The sequence below is a fragment of the Schistocerca cancellata genome, chromosome 3 (assembly GCF_023864275.1).
Source record: "Schistocerca cancellata isolate TAMUIC-IGC-003103 chromosome 3, iqSchCanc2.1, whole genome shotgun sequence".
Lineage (NCBI taxonomy): Eukaryota > Metazoa > Arthropoda > Insecta > Orthoptera > Acrididae > Schistocerca > Schistocerca cancellata.
In genome coordinates, this window is record NC_064628.1 from 752459949 (window position 1) to 752474575 (window position 14627).

Genomic DNA, 14627 nt, shown 5'->3' on the forward strand with positions numbered 1-14627 from the left:
GGGAATTCCCATTTATATTAACAAAGTTTGCCAGTCACGATAATGTCGCGGCTCGCCTCCGCGCCGAGTTTTTGTTTGGGCCGCATTATGAGCAGATTAATAACGTCGCCGTGGCCGGGCCAGGCCACAAATTAGGCCGAGCTGCCACGCGCCCCCGGGCCTGCTGGAGTTGGATATTAGTTTGCATTAGGCCCGCTGCCGGCCTTGGCCCAAAACTGGCCTTCCAGCCTCCGTCTGCCACCGAGCTGACAAGTGCGGATCACACACGTGACGCCCCCACATTCTGGGGAACGGCAGCTCGCCTCCTTCCGGCCGGGAAGAGCCACTTAGCATATCTTAGCATGCTGAGCGGGCCGCGCTCTTAATGTAGTTTTAAACGCCCTCGTTTGCCGCAATTAGCGCTGGCGGATTCCACGGTCTGGGCGCTCGATAAGATGCACCAGAGACTACGCGTCCATCTGGCCGATTTCTTAATCGCCGCTTCCGTTCTGTAAACACACAAAAAATGTATGGGTAACTTGGAATTCGACTAGCTTTACAACATAATTTTCTAAATTGTTTCGCCTAAACTGTCCGGCAGGCAGGTAGTGAGTTCGAATTTTTTACGTATTTTAATTTGATTTTTTTATCGAACCAGTTATTTTTAGCTACTGATAGAATTATTTATAACTTATATCCGGCTTCAGTATCAAAGTAATTAATCAAAATCAACTTCCTTCATTTTGAAAGTTCGGTTCGTTGCTTACGTACTCCATGACATCGCTGATCAGCTTCGAAACAGCTTATATTTGTTTGCAGCGTGCCTTAAATCACTCAGATCGCAACAAGGGATTGTTCTTGTGGGGTTAAATCATTACTGTACATAAGATGTCTGAGAAAAATGATACTGAGTTTTTATCTACGAAAGTTTTTATTTTTCAAAAAAATATTGTGACCTTCAAAGTAATTCCCTTGAGCAGTTATACATCGGCGGAGTCATTGTTACCGGTCTTGATAGTAGCGCTGAAAGGCTTCAACTGGTAGGGCCTTTAACGTGTCTGTCACAATCTTCTGAATGCTCTCCAGAGTCCCAAAAGATGTCCTTTTAAGACCTTTTTCATGTTTAACACAAAACTTCGTGGTATAACATTGCCCTAAGCTCCGTTGTTCCAGTTACGTAACACATAACAAAAACAGCACTTCAGTGATGGCGCTCTTAAAAATCACGTGATGGCTGTACGGAGCTCTACGGAGCTGAAACTCTGACTGAGCATCTGGAAGGGAAGAACACTCAGCACAAGTAGAAGAACACAGCGTTGCCAGATTTCTCGCAGTGTTGTCAGACTCACTACTTTTCTCACACACCAGTACCTCGTGTATTATTTGTATTGCTGTTTAGATGACTATGCAGTTTTATTGCGATAAATGCCTGAAAGAAAGTATGAAGACAGTATTTCATTTTTTGAAGAGTATTTGAAGTATTCCACTTCGACAGTTTTTTCGCAGGTATTCAATTTATTATATCTCTCACGATTGGCCACTTTCGGCCTTGCAGATCATTTTCATACGCAGTCGACAAAAAAGCAGATCAAAGACAGAACAAGTCTGTCTTACCGCCTCAAAATGAAGGAACGTTGTGACAGTCTCAGAACGAAGGTCTTAGCACAAAACAAAATCTTAAAGAAAACTCAAGAGCACAAGTTGGGGAGGTGGCCCACATGTACCTCGGACGTTGGCTCTAGACTTGTGCTACTCGACAGGAGAACATGCTTCCGCTGTGTGGTATAAATCCTACCACTCCAAACAGGCTGATATTTTTCTTCACCAAACTTGCCGGCAGGTGACAGGAATCTTGACATCAGTCTCAGTTGAGAAGATTCAGGTTCTGGCCGGAATAACTTTATGCGACATCAGGCGGATAGTAACAGCGAAATCCGAAAGTGCAAAGCCAACACTGATGACAGACACCCATTTCACAGCCATGAACCTGTTGCTCGAAGTCTTCGCAGCAGAAAAAGCTTCACCTCAAATACCTCCCGCTTAGTGAAGGCAAAGGCGGATGAGAGACTTCGATGCTGACAGGAAAGAGCTAAAAGTGTTTGTGTACTACCAAAATAGGAGCTACCCACAGGAAACAGCCTTTCGTGCAGATAACCTAATCGTCTTCGCGCTAACATTGGCCGAACTGCCAAGTTGAAATGGGGATTCTGCAATAACCGAGATGCGTCCTGTACACGTTGTGTTGAGCAGACGATGATCCATTTCCTTCACTGCTCTGTTTACATCATCTCCTCAGGCATCGTGACGCAAGAAGATGTGGCAGAGCAGTGCATCTTGCAGACGCACTGCACTTCAGTTAGGATGGTTGTTGGTTTGGTTGGTTGGTTGGTTTGGGGAAGGAGACCAGACAGCGTGGTCATCGGTCTCATCGGATTATGGAAGGATGGGGAAGGAAGTCGGCCGTGCCCTTTCAGAGGAACCATCCCGGCATTTGCCTGGAGTGATTTAGGGAAATCACGGAAAACCTAAATCAGGATGGCCGGACGCGGGATTGAACCGTCGTTCTTCCGAATGCGAGTCCAGTGTCTAACCACTGCGCTACCTCGCTCGGTAGGATGGTTGTCATCGACACACTCAGAAAAAGGCTCGCTTACAAAAATAAAGTTTTGCAACGGTCAGCCTGAAACTGTACTTGCAGATGTCGTTGTGTTATACAATTATCCTGTTAATAAATGGCGATATAGACGACCTGGAAAAGAGCACGTAACGTCCGAGCGTAGGAATTATAAGTGGATCACTTTCTGATCTGCTACATCGCTGATTATTAACAGGGTAATTGTATTAGGGATTTTAAGCTCTCCGTTGTAAAATAATATTTTTGTAAGTCATGAAACCAGACTTATAGTTGTTGTATCTTTCATCTCTTCCATTGTGACCGTTCTTGAAAACTGCCTGTTAGGCCGAAATTGAACAATCGTGCAATGCACAATAAATTACGCGAAAGATCTTGCCCCCCTTCTAACAGCCGTGTACCGCAAGTCTCTAGAGGAACGGAAGGTTCCAAACGATTGGAAAAGAGCACAGGTAGTCCCAGTCTTCAAGAAGGTTCGTCGAGCAGATGCGCAAAACTATAGACCTATATCTCTGACGTCGATCTGTTGTAGAATTTTAGAACATGTTTTTTGCTCGAGTATCATGTCGTTTTTGGAAACCCAGAATCTACTATGTAGGAATCAAAATGGATTCCGGAAACAGCGATCGTGTGAGACCCAACTCGCTTTATTTGTTCATGAGACCCAGAAAATATTAGATACAGGCTCCCAGGTAGATGCTATTTTTCTTGATTTCCGGAAGGCGTTCGATACAGTTCCGCACTGTCGCCTGATAAACAAAATAAGAGCCTACGGAATATCAGACCAGCTGTGTGGCTGGATTGAAGAGTTTTTAGCAAACAGAACACAGCATGTTGTTATCAATGGAGAGATGTCTACAGACGTTAAAGTAACCTCTGGCGTGCCACAGGGGAGTGTTATGGGACCATTGCTTTTCACAATATATATAAATGACCTAGTAGATAGTGTCGGAAGTTCCATGCGGCTTTTCGCGAATGATGCTGTAGTATACAGAGAAGTTGCAGCATTAGAAAATTGTAGCGAAATGCAGGAAGATCTGCAGCGGATAGGCACTTGGTGCAGGGAGTGGCAACTGACCCTTAACATAGACAAATGTAATGTATTGCGAATACATAGAAAGAAGGATCCTTTATTGTATGATTATATGATAGCGGAACAAACACTGGTAGCAGTTACTTCTGTAAAATATCTGGGAGTATGCGTGCGGAACGATTTGAAGTGGAATGATCATATAAAATTAATTGTTGGTAAGGCGGGTACCAGGTTGAGATTCATTGTGAGAGTCCTTAGAAAATGTAGTCCATCAACAAAGGAGGTGGCTTACAAAACACTCGTCCGACCTATACTTGAGTATTGCTCATCAGTGTGGGATCCGTACCAGATCGGGTTGACGGAGGAGATAGAGAAGATCCAAAGAAGAGCGGCGCGTTTCGTCACAGGGTTATTTGGTAACCGTGATAGCGTTACGGAGATGTTTATCAAACTCAAGTGGCAGACTCTGCAAGAGAGGCGCTCTGCATCGCGGTGTAGCTTGCTCGTCAGGTTTCGAGAGGGTGCGTTTCTGGATGAGGTATCGAATATATTGCTTCCCCCTACTTATACCTCCCGAGGAGATCACGAATGTAAAATTAGAGAGATTAGAGCGCGCACGGAGGCTTTCAGACAGTCGTTCTTCCCGCGAACCATACGCGACTGGAACAGGAAAGGGAGGTAATGACAGTGGCACGTAAAGTGCCCTCCTCCACACACCGTTGGGTGGCTTGCGGAGTATAAATGTAGATGTAGATGTAGAAATTCAATACTTGCGAAAAGACAGCATAGGTGGAATACTTCAAAATGATCTTTAACAGTATCTGCACTTGATATTAGCTGAGGTGGTAAAAGTCATAGGATAACGATATGCACACATACGGATGGTGGTAGTATCGCGTACATAAGGTATAAAAGGGCAGTGCGTTGGCGGAGCTGTCATTTGCACTCCGGTGATTCATGTGAAAAGTTTCCGACGTGATCATGACCGCACGACGGGAATTGACAGATTTTGAACGCGGAATGGTAGCTGGAGCTAGAAGCATGGGGCATTCCATTTCGCAAATAGTTAGGGAAAAATTTGGAAATTTGAGGTAAGGTCTTATGGGACCAAACTGCGGAGGTCATTGGTCCCTGTGGTCCCTAAGCTCACACACTACTTAATCTGACTTAAACTAACTTACGCTAAGAACGACACACACGCGTATGCCCGAGGGAGGATTCGAACCTCCGACGGGGAGAGCCGCACGGACCGTGGCAAGACGACTGAGACCACGCGGCTACCCCGTGCGGAATAGTTAGGGAATTCAGTATTCTGGTATTCACAGTGTCAAGGGTGTACTACGAGTACCAAATTTCAGGCATTACCTCTCACTACGGACAACGCAGTGACCGACGGCCTTCAGTTAATGACTGAGAGCAGCAGCATTTGCATAGAGTTTCCAGTGCTAACAGACAAGCAACACCGTGTGAAACAACCTCAGAAATAAATGTGGGCCGTACGATGAACGTATCCGTTTGGACTGTGTGGCGAAATATGGCGTTAATCGGCAATGGTAGCAGAAGAACGGCGCGAGTGCTTTAGCTAACAACACAACATGTCTACGTCTACATCTACATCCATACTCCGCAAGCCACCTAACGGTGTGTGGCGGAGGGTACCTTGAGTACCTCTATCGGTTCTCCCTTCTATTCCAGTCTCGTATTGTTCGTGGAGAGAAGGATTGTCGGTATGCCTCTGTGTGGGCTCTAATCTCTCTGATTTTATCCTCATGGTCTCTTCGCGAGAAGGAGGGAGCAACATACTGCTTGACTCTTCGGTGAAGGTAAGTTCTCGAAACTTTGACAAAAGCCCGTACCGAGCTACTGAGCGTCTCTCCTGCAGAGTCTTCCACTGGAGTTTATCTATCATATCCGTAACGCTTTCCCTATTACTAAATGATCCTGTAACGAAGCGCGCTGCTCTCCGTTGGATCTTCTCTATATCTTCTATCAACCCTATCTGGTACGGATCCCACACTGCTGAGCAGTATTCAAGCAGTGGGCGAACAAGGGTACTGTAACCTACTTCCTTTGTTTTCGGATTGCATTTCCTTAGGATTCTTCCAATGAATCTCAGTCTGGCATCTGCTTTACCGACGATCAACATTATATGATCATTCCATTTTAAATCACTCCTAATGCGTACTCCCAGATAATTTATGGTATTAACTGCTTTTAGTTGCTGACCTGCTATTTTGTAGCTAAATGATAAAGGATCTATCTTTCTGTGTATTCTCAGCACATTACACTTGTCTACATTGAGATTCAATTGCCATTCCCTGCACCATGCGTCAATTCGCTGCAGATCCTCCTGCATTTCAGTACAATTTTCCATTGTTACAACCTCTCGATACACCACAGCATCATCTGCAAAAAGCCTCAGTGAACTTCCGATGTCATCCACCAGGTCATTTATGTATATTGTGAATAGCAACGGTCCTATGACACTCCCCTGCGGCACACCTGAAATCACTCTTACTTCGGAAGACTTCTCTCCATTGAGAATATGCTGCGTCCTGTTATCTAGGAACTCCTCAATCCAACCACACAATTGGTCTGATAGTCCATATGGTCTTACTTTGTTCATTAAACGACTGTGGGGAACTGTATCGAACGCCTTGCGGAAGTCAAGAAACACGGCATCTACCTGTGAACCCGTGTCTATGGCCCTCTGAGTCTCGTGGACGAATAGCGCGAGCTGGGTGTCACATGTCTGCAGCGCCTCTCCTGGCGTTATGACTATAGCGCTTGGGCTTTAGACGATTGGCCTGGTTAGATAAGCCCTGATTTCAGTTGTTCAGAGCTGATGGTAGGTTTCGAGTATGGCGCAGACCCCACGAAGCTGTGGACCCAAGTTGTCCATAGGGCACTGTGGAAGCTGGTGACACTTCCATAATGGTTTGGGCTGCGTTTACATGGAATGGACTAGGTCTTCTGATTCAACTGAACAGATTATTGTCTCGAAATGATTGTTTTCGGCTCTTTGGAGACCATTTGCAGCCATTCATGGCCTCCATGTTCTAAAAAAACGATGGAATTCTTATGTATGACAATGCGCCGTGTTACCGGCCCACAACCGATAACATTATGGACGATTCGAGCTAATGATTTGGCATCCCACTCAACAGTTAGCGGAGATAATCGAGAGATCAGTGCGTTCACAAAATCCTGTTCCGGCAACATTTTCGCAATTATGGACGGCTATGGAGGCATCATAGCTCAATATTTCTGCAGGTGACTTCCATTGACTTGTTGAGTCCATGTCACGTCCAGTTACTGCGCTGTGCCGGGCAAAAGAAGGAGGGTGATTCTAGTATTTGACGTTCAACTAAGTCATTTGAGACGGAGCACAAGCTTTGATTAGGAAAAGTTGGGAAAGGAAATCGGCCATGCCCATTCAAATGAACCATCCCGACATTTCCTTGAAGCGATTTAGGAAAATCACGGGAAACCTAAATCAGAATGGCCGGACGCGGGTTAGAACCGTTGTGCTCCTGAATGCGGGTTCTTTCTGATAACCACTACGCACCTCGCTCGGTCCGGGCAAAAGGATATCCGCCACGGTATTATGAAGTACACCATTACTTTCCTCACAGCGTAATAAATGAAAGCTAAAAGCTGTTACTCGATGTACACTGTCTGACAAGAAAAGCCAATCACCCAGGGGGGGAAGGGGGGGGGGGCGGAGGAAATGAAATGAAGCTTCAAGGTTGAGGGGGTATGTGATGTTATTTCAGCGAGTGCAAACCGAGTTAAATTTACAAACTTGGCAATATGAGCTCACTTATCAGTATGAGATTGCAACGCTCGTGGCCTGGACGAATGTGAAGATTTTGTTGAGAAGGTTGTCGTAAAGCCATTGTATCTTCTCCTGAGGCAAGCTTGCCAGTAGCTGTCGCAAAGTGTTGCTGATTTCCTGTATGTGGTGACGTCCGAGCGGGTCACACACATATTCTGTTGGGGAGAGATCTCCGGATCTAGCACGGCAGTACGTCAACATCGCTCGGACATTTCATAGACAATAAGTTTCTTTAATTTACGTTTATGGTCACAATCTTTTTTTGTTTAACAGATTACCGGTTTCAGTCTTTAATGACCATCATCAGATCTGTTTTTTCCTTTTTTTATGACAACATGACTCGTGCATTTGATGTGATTTATATGTATTTGACGATGCTGGTGCTGATTCCGCATTTAACATTTGACGATGCCACTATGGCTGCAGTACATTAGGACTTTGTTTTTATGAAATAGATCTGATGATGGTCATTAAAGACCGAAACCGGTAATCTGTTAAACAAAAAAAGATTGTGACCATAGACGTAAATTAAAGAAACTTATTACATATACGGGTCACTGTGTTTTTTCGCGACGATGTCGCAGTTTGTGATTTCATAGACACACGTGCCACATGTGGACGTGCGTCGTCCAGTTAAAAAATGGCACGACGCTATTGTCGCGTGAGGACGCAGGATCACCGTGGCGCACCATTTGTTCGCCAGAGTTCTCTCAAACACTAACAGCCGTGACCTGAAGTCGTACACGTTAGATCCTCACACCATGACAGTTGGGGTAAGGGCTGATGACTTCAGATGTTAAGTCCCATAGTGCTCAGAGCCATTTGAATCATTTAGTTGGGGGAACACAGCTGAGCATTCCCTAAACATTGGAAGAATTAGACCCCACACCAGTTCACCAACGATGGTCATCAGGAGCAGTGTAAAACCGCGATTTATCGCTGAAAACGATGCGACGACATACATCAGCAGTCTTTACTTGCCTGTCACGGCTGTCACGGTGTCCCGCAGCCGTTTGTGTTGCGTTGTTACGGACAACGTACGCATAGGACGCTAATTTCTCTAGTCCAGCTGCTGCTCGTCTCCGATTCATGGTGTGGGGTGGAACAGAGTGTTGCTGAGAGCTCATCACTGGTTGTCGACGGCAGATGTGGAGGGATTACGATGTCCTGGGTGGTCAATAAGGCGATAGTCCCTTATGGTGATCGGCTGTAATCGATCGCAGTCTTGACGACAAGTAAGTCTGCTTTCAGATTGTCATGCGATTTAATATCAGGCCAGTGTAACAGCCGAATGGCGCACAAATCTGGATATTGCGCTATTCGCCGACTAAATTAAACTCACGGTGACGCCCTTTCGAACTCTGTGATGTGCTGATAACGCTGTCTGACACGATTACGCGGTATCTCCATATCTTTCACAGGGAACACTCAACATGTGACGCTGTTAGTGCTCTTTACATAATCTACTTGACCTGGTAACAAGACTAAATACGAACAATAGTAATGCACTCTTGGGGGCATTCTTCCTGTCGCAGAGAAGTGCACATCCAATAATTAATTATTCAAAATGACAGTCACAATCGCTTTATTTATTTTGCCGCCAACCGGTTTCAACCCGCGATGGGGTCATCTTCAGCGCAATTTACACCATTTGGCCGCTCGCTGGAGTCGTCATCCTGCCTGTGCACGGTTGGTAACTATGCAGACCATCTGGGTCTGCCTAACGCTGTTGCCTGTGCACGGTTGGTAACTATGCATAGTTACCAACCGTGCACAGGCAGGGTGACGACTCCAGCGAGCGGCCAAATGGTGTAAATTGCCCTGAAGATGACCCCATCGCGGGTTGAAACCGGTTGGCGGAAAGTAAATAATGTGATTGCGAATGTCATTTTGAATAATTGATTATATGTAAATTAATCGCTGTTATCTCCACACAACTATGTTGTCTAAAAACAAATGCACATACAATGACTTACACACCCGTCGATGCTGTGCGCCTGTGCGAAGTCACGTGGACATCCGATCAAACCTTCTGCGCGTTCTACTTTCTTCATTAGGCTGTGTAGATAAGCGCAATGTACTGTTTATAACTATCACAAACAATCCAAAACTATCCGATTGAAAGAGTACATTTCTGGATCCCATAATGTTGTTTAAGCATTTGTAAGTAACTCATTATTAGTTCATTCATTCATTGTAGTCCACTTTCGTAATAACGAACATACACCGCTAAATGTCAAAGCGCAGTCATTACAGCGAATGTTTTTTTTCTCTTCTTAATGCTGATCTACGTTTAGAACCTCTGTCATATTACTTTTCCGTTTTCCTTTTTAGGTTTGCTACTATCACTCCGCAATGGTAACACAGCTTCTCGTCAGATAACCGAAGTTAAGCACTGTCGGACTTGACTAGCACTTGGATGGGTGACCATCTGGGTCTGCCGAACGCTGTTGGCAAACAGGGTCCACTCAGTCCTTGTGAGTCGAATTACCTGATTGAGAAGCAGCGGCTCCGGTCACGAAAGCTGACCAGTGACGCCTACCCTCTGAGGATGACACGGCGGCCGGTCGGTAATGTTGGGCCTTCCGAGGCCTGTTAGGAAGGGGTAAGTAGAAAGGACTAACACTCTAACATATAGATGGCTGTAAATACTCTACTCTACATGCAGTTGTAGGATGGCAACTTTTTCTAGCTTCACTCGGATTTTCCTTTAGTACGACAGAAAAAGACCGACAGGTTCTCTTTATATGAATCTACTTTATGTAATCTTTCTATTACCTTTATCATTTGCTGCTGTTTGGAAGTAATATTACGAAGCGATATGAACTAATACCAACACGTAACAGTATGCAAGAGATACAGATTTTGAAGGGACGATGCCTCCATAAAGGAAACAGCATAGAAGGATCTAGCGAGCGTGCCAGTGTTTACTGTCCTTATTAAGTAGGCGCTACTGCAGAAGCCGAGTGAGGCGTTTGTAGGATCGTAATAGATCATACGAAAGCGTAAAAGAGGCACTCTGCGAACTCCAGTGACATGATTTGGTTGAAAAGTAACCTTCCACGTCTGTGGCGTAACTATGGCTTTGGGAATTCCGTGTAAGTAAATTATGGGGACTTCGTTTACTAACAAAACTTCAAAGAACATATATGACAACAGTAAATTTCACGTATTACAATTCAGGTTAAAAGTGAAATAAAGTGTTTTGTTGATGTACTTGATCATTTTTCCGTCGCGCCGTGCATTTTCTCCGTCCACAGACAACAATCACGCTACAGAACACACTGCATTTAAAGTAGGAGAATAACATTGCCAGAATCGTTCAATTTTCTAACCTGTTTTAATATAATTTTAATAAAAAATCTCAACTAAACGATCTTTTGGTCTTAGTGTCCCCGAGGCTTGCGTGATCTTCTGTTTATAGTTTACTTTTAGTTTAGTCTTTTCAGTAACTTTACGTTGGAATAATCCTCTATCAGTGATAAGTAGTGCACTTTGCTGATTATCTCGCAGATGAGAAGAACAGTCTGTTGGTGATGAATCGGCGTGTATTGCTGGTGGTCAGTTTTAAAACTGTGCATCATCATAATTTACACCTGATTCGTGCTCACAGCTGATATCGTGCTCTGCCCTACGGTCTAGCAAACAGCCAGAAACTTCCGTCGTTTCGTTTTTACAACTGTATTGACTTCCACTTTGCTGGCACACTACTGCTCGCTTCTCCTTAGTGAGTTTCCAAGGCTACTTTTAATGCAGGTACACATTCCCCCTCCCCCTCCCCCACCCCCACCCCCACCCCCCACCCCTTCCGCACTGCGGGGACTGCAGGCCGTTATCTGCGCCAATGCTTCGCATAACCTTGTCGGTTAGTTCTGGAGATCAATTATTGAAGAAAGAGACCGACAAAATATTCCACTGCCTCCATTATACTAGCCTGAAGATGTGTTTATGTGGGATTCTATGCGAATTTGACATATGTTGTTATGCAAAACGCAGTATCCGGAAACATCGACATTTTGATATGGTGGACACCCGGTGAATGTTAAAATAGTTTTAAAAAATTATTTATTTTCCGGTGCACTTATATATAAATTCAATGACAAAATACCGTTCCGAACTGTCACAAGCCATCTTTAGAAACAGGAAACACATAGAAAATGTATATAAAGATTAAAGACCTGGTGCGCGTGTAACTAACTATTCAGTCAGTAGAACATGACTCAAAAACTGTAGCGTTTGAATTCTACAATTCAAATGATCTACCTACCGCACATTATATGCTAGTGGTTCTCCTACACGAATGAAACAGTCCCACTAATTCTGGAGAATTCCGTAGATGCAGCTCTCGTAAAATCTCCCCACATGAGTGGATTTCGCGATCACTGAAGACGAGGTAAATTTAAGCAATAATACCCTCGCATCAGAAAGTGCAACTTACGGAACCGTTATGGACTTCTAATAGATTATAATTACGTATTAAATTGCGTTCGTTTCAACGGAGAGTGGTACATGTGCTTTTTATATCCATATACAACTTTGTTTTTATCGTATGTCCAACCGATGCAATGCAGAACTCAAAACATCAATTAAAATAAAGCAAAAGAACTATTTCGTTAACGAAAGATTTGGAACAACAGATGGCGAAATAAAGAATGTGCATGTGTTTCTGTCAGCTTCCAACTCTCTACCTAAGATCGTTCAGAGACAAGGTCAACCTATGTGTAAGTACCACGATATTTTTTCTACAGTTGAACCCAGTTTCAGTCTGCTCCTTTCCTCCTTAGGCAAAATGTATGAAGAGCGGTACGTATACTAAAGTTCAAACGTTATAAATAATGAGTATTGACAACATATTTCTGAAAAAGGATACTGAGAAGCTTACAGTGATGTGTGAAGGCTACTCACAAGAAATGTGACAAAGTTAATTATTTTATATATTTGTTTATTTTTATTTATCCGAGGTTAATACCACAATGATATAGTATTTGTTATGATAATAAAATAAAAATCAATAGTTCAAACTGCAGATATACACAGAATACCTAAGTATGCTCTACAAGGATAGGCACGTGGTCAGCCGCGCCCTTGATGAAGGAACCATCCCCGAATTTGCCTGAAATGATTTAGGGAAACCCAGATCGGGATGGTTATACAGAGCGAACCTCGTCTTGCCGAATATGAGGTCCGCGTCTTAACCTCCGCACCACCTCAACTTGGTTAGTGCGTGTTATACAACGCTCTTTGATTTAAGAACAATTTGTCGCTCATAACTTATAATATAAAACTTAGTTTTGCTCTTCCTCACCGCATACACTAAGGACAGCCGTTGATGACTTTTCGCCCATGAAGATGCTGCTATACCCCTTGCATCAATTCCAGTCTGATCGGGAAATCGTCTCCAGAATGACCAACATTCAACTATGCTCTATGTTTATCTTCCTGTCCTTCCGTCTATCAAAGCAAAAATGTGTATCAGAAAGAACGTACCAAAATCAAAAAACCACTGCTCTAACAAGAAGATAGTTAATGGTGGATATGGTTATCCCTAGTAGCCACATAACCTTGTCATCGATGGCAAATGCTCCACATCGGTTGATTCAGGAGCCCTATTGCAGTCAACTGCATTCCCCAGAAAGGGATCTCTTCGGAGGTTTGGTGTACTTTTCGGTGGCTGATAACAAGTTGCAGTTCATCGCCGCAATCGATCCAAACGTGCTCCACAAAATACAGGTCCAACCTTTCTCCGCAGTCGAGACGGTGGACACAGCCACCCCCGCTTACGAAAAATTTGTCTACCAGAGCAACAGGACGAGGATGGCTATTACCAACTGCAGCTTTGAGCAGCTGGTTTCAGTACATCTCTGTTCTTCTGGGTGTTAATAGTATTTTCCAACCATCAATGATAATGGTAAGCTTCATACGCCCGTACAGACTCTCACAAAGTGCTCACAGAGGCTCCAGAGTTTATCGTTTTGCGCGACATTCCTGTAATTGAACCGGTTATGACTTAACACAAATTTTCTAAATTGAAGTGAGATGCACGTGTGAAGAGCACATTGATCCTGCGATACCTCTCAGTGTTGCTGACTCCACCACATATATCAATCGTCCGCCACTAGGCATGGCAGATGACTAAAAAAAAAAAAATATCTTTGCAGACGACACAAGTGTTATTGCGAAAGACGTGGGACATGATACACGGTACAGTCACACCAATGTGAACACCGCCTATGTTCCGCGTCAACGTGCAGTAACCAGTTACAAACGGGCCGGCCGCTGTGGCCGAACGGTTCTAGGCGCTTCAGTTCGGAACCGCGCGACTGCTACGGTCGCAGGTTCGAATCCTGCCTCGGGCATGGATGTGTGTGATGTCCTTAGGTTAGTTAGGTTTAAGAAGTTTAAGTTCTAGGGGACTGATGACCTCAGATGTTAAGTCCCATAGTGTTCACAGCCATTTTTTGTAATATTCTTCCTATGAATCTCAGGCTGGCATCTGTTTTTCCCGTTGTTTGTTTTATGTGGTCATTCCACTTAAGATCGTTCCCGATAGATACTCTTAGATACATTACGGTAGTGCAGACAAGTGCAGAATTTTTCGTACCATCCATCTTCTTTACCGTCTTATCAACGTACAGTATCCTTATACCTGTCCTCGAACATAATGCTCTTGTCTGAACAACATCGCAGGAACACTGGATCCCATCAGAGCAAAGTCCCACCCCATCGTTCAGGCGCTGCTGCTACGGCAGCAGGTTCGAGTCCTGCCTCGGGCATGGATGTGTGTGATGTCCTTAGCTTAATTAGGTTTAATTAGTTCTAAGTGTAGGGGACTGATGACCTCTGATGTTAAGTCCCTTAGTGCTTAGAGCCGTTTGAACTTACAAACGGCAGGTGGCAGCACTAGCACTGGAGGCTTTATATAAAGCATGTTCGGGCGGCGGGGATGGGAGGGGGATGGATGACGTGGAAAACAGTGCTATTGTAATCGTAATGAGAAAATTGGGCAGTTTATCTGAAGTCCAAAAGGGAATGATAATTAGCTTTCGGATGGAGCGTGGAAGCATTTCCGAAAAGGCTAAGTTACTAACACTTCGAGCGAATCCGTCGTTAACGTACACCGGATGTGACGGAATGACGCTATCCAA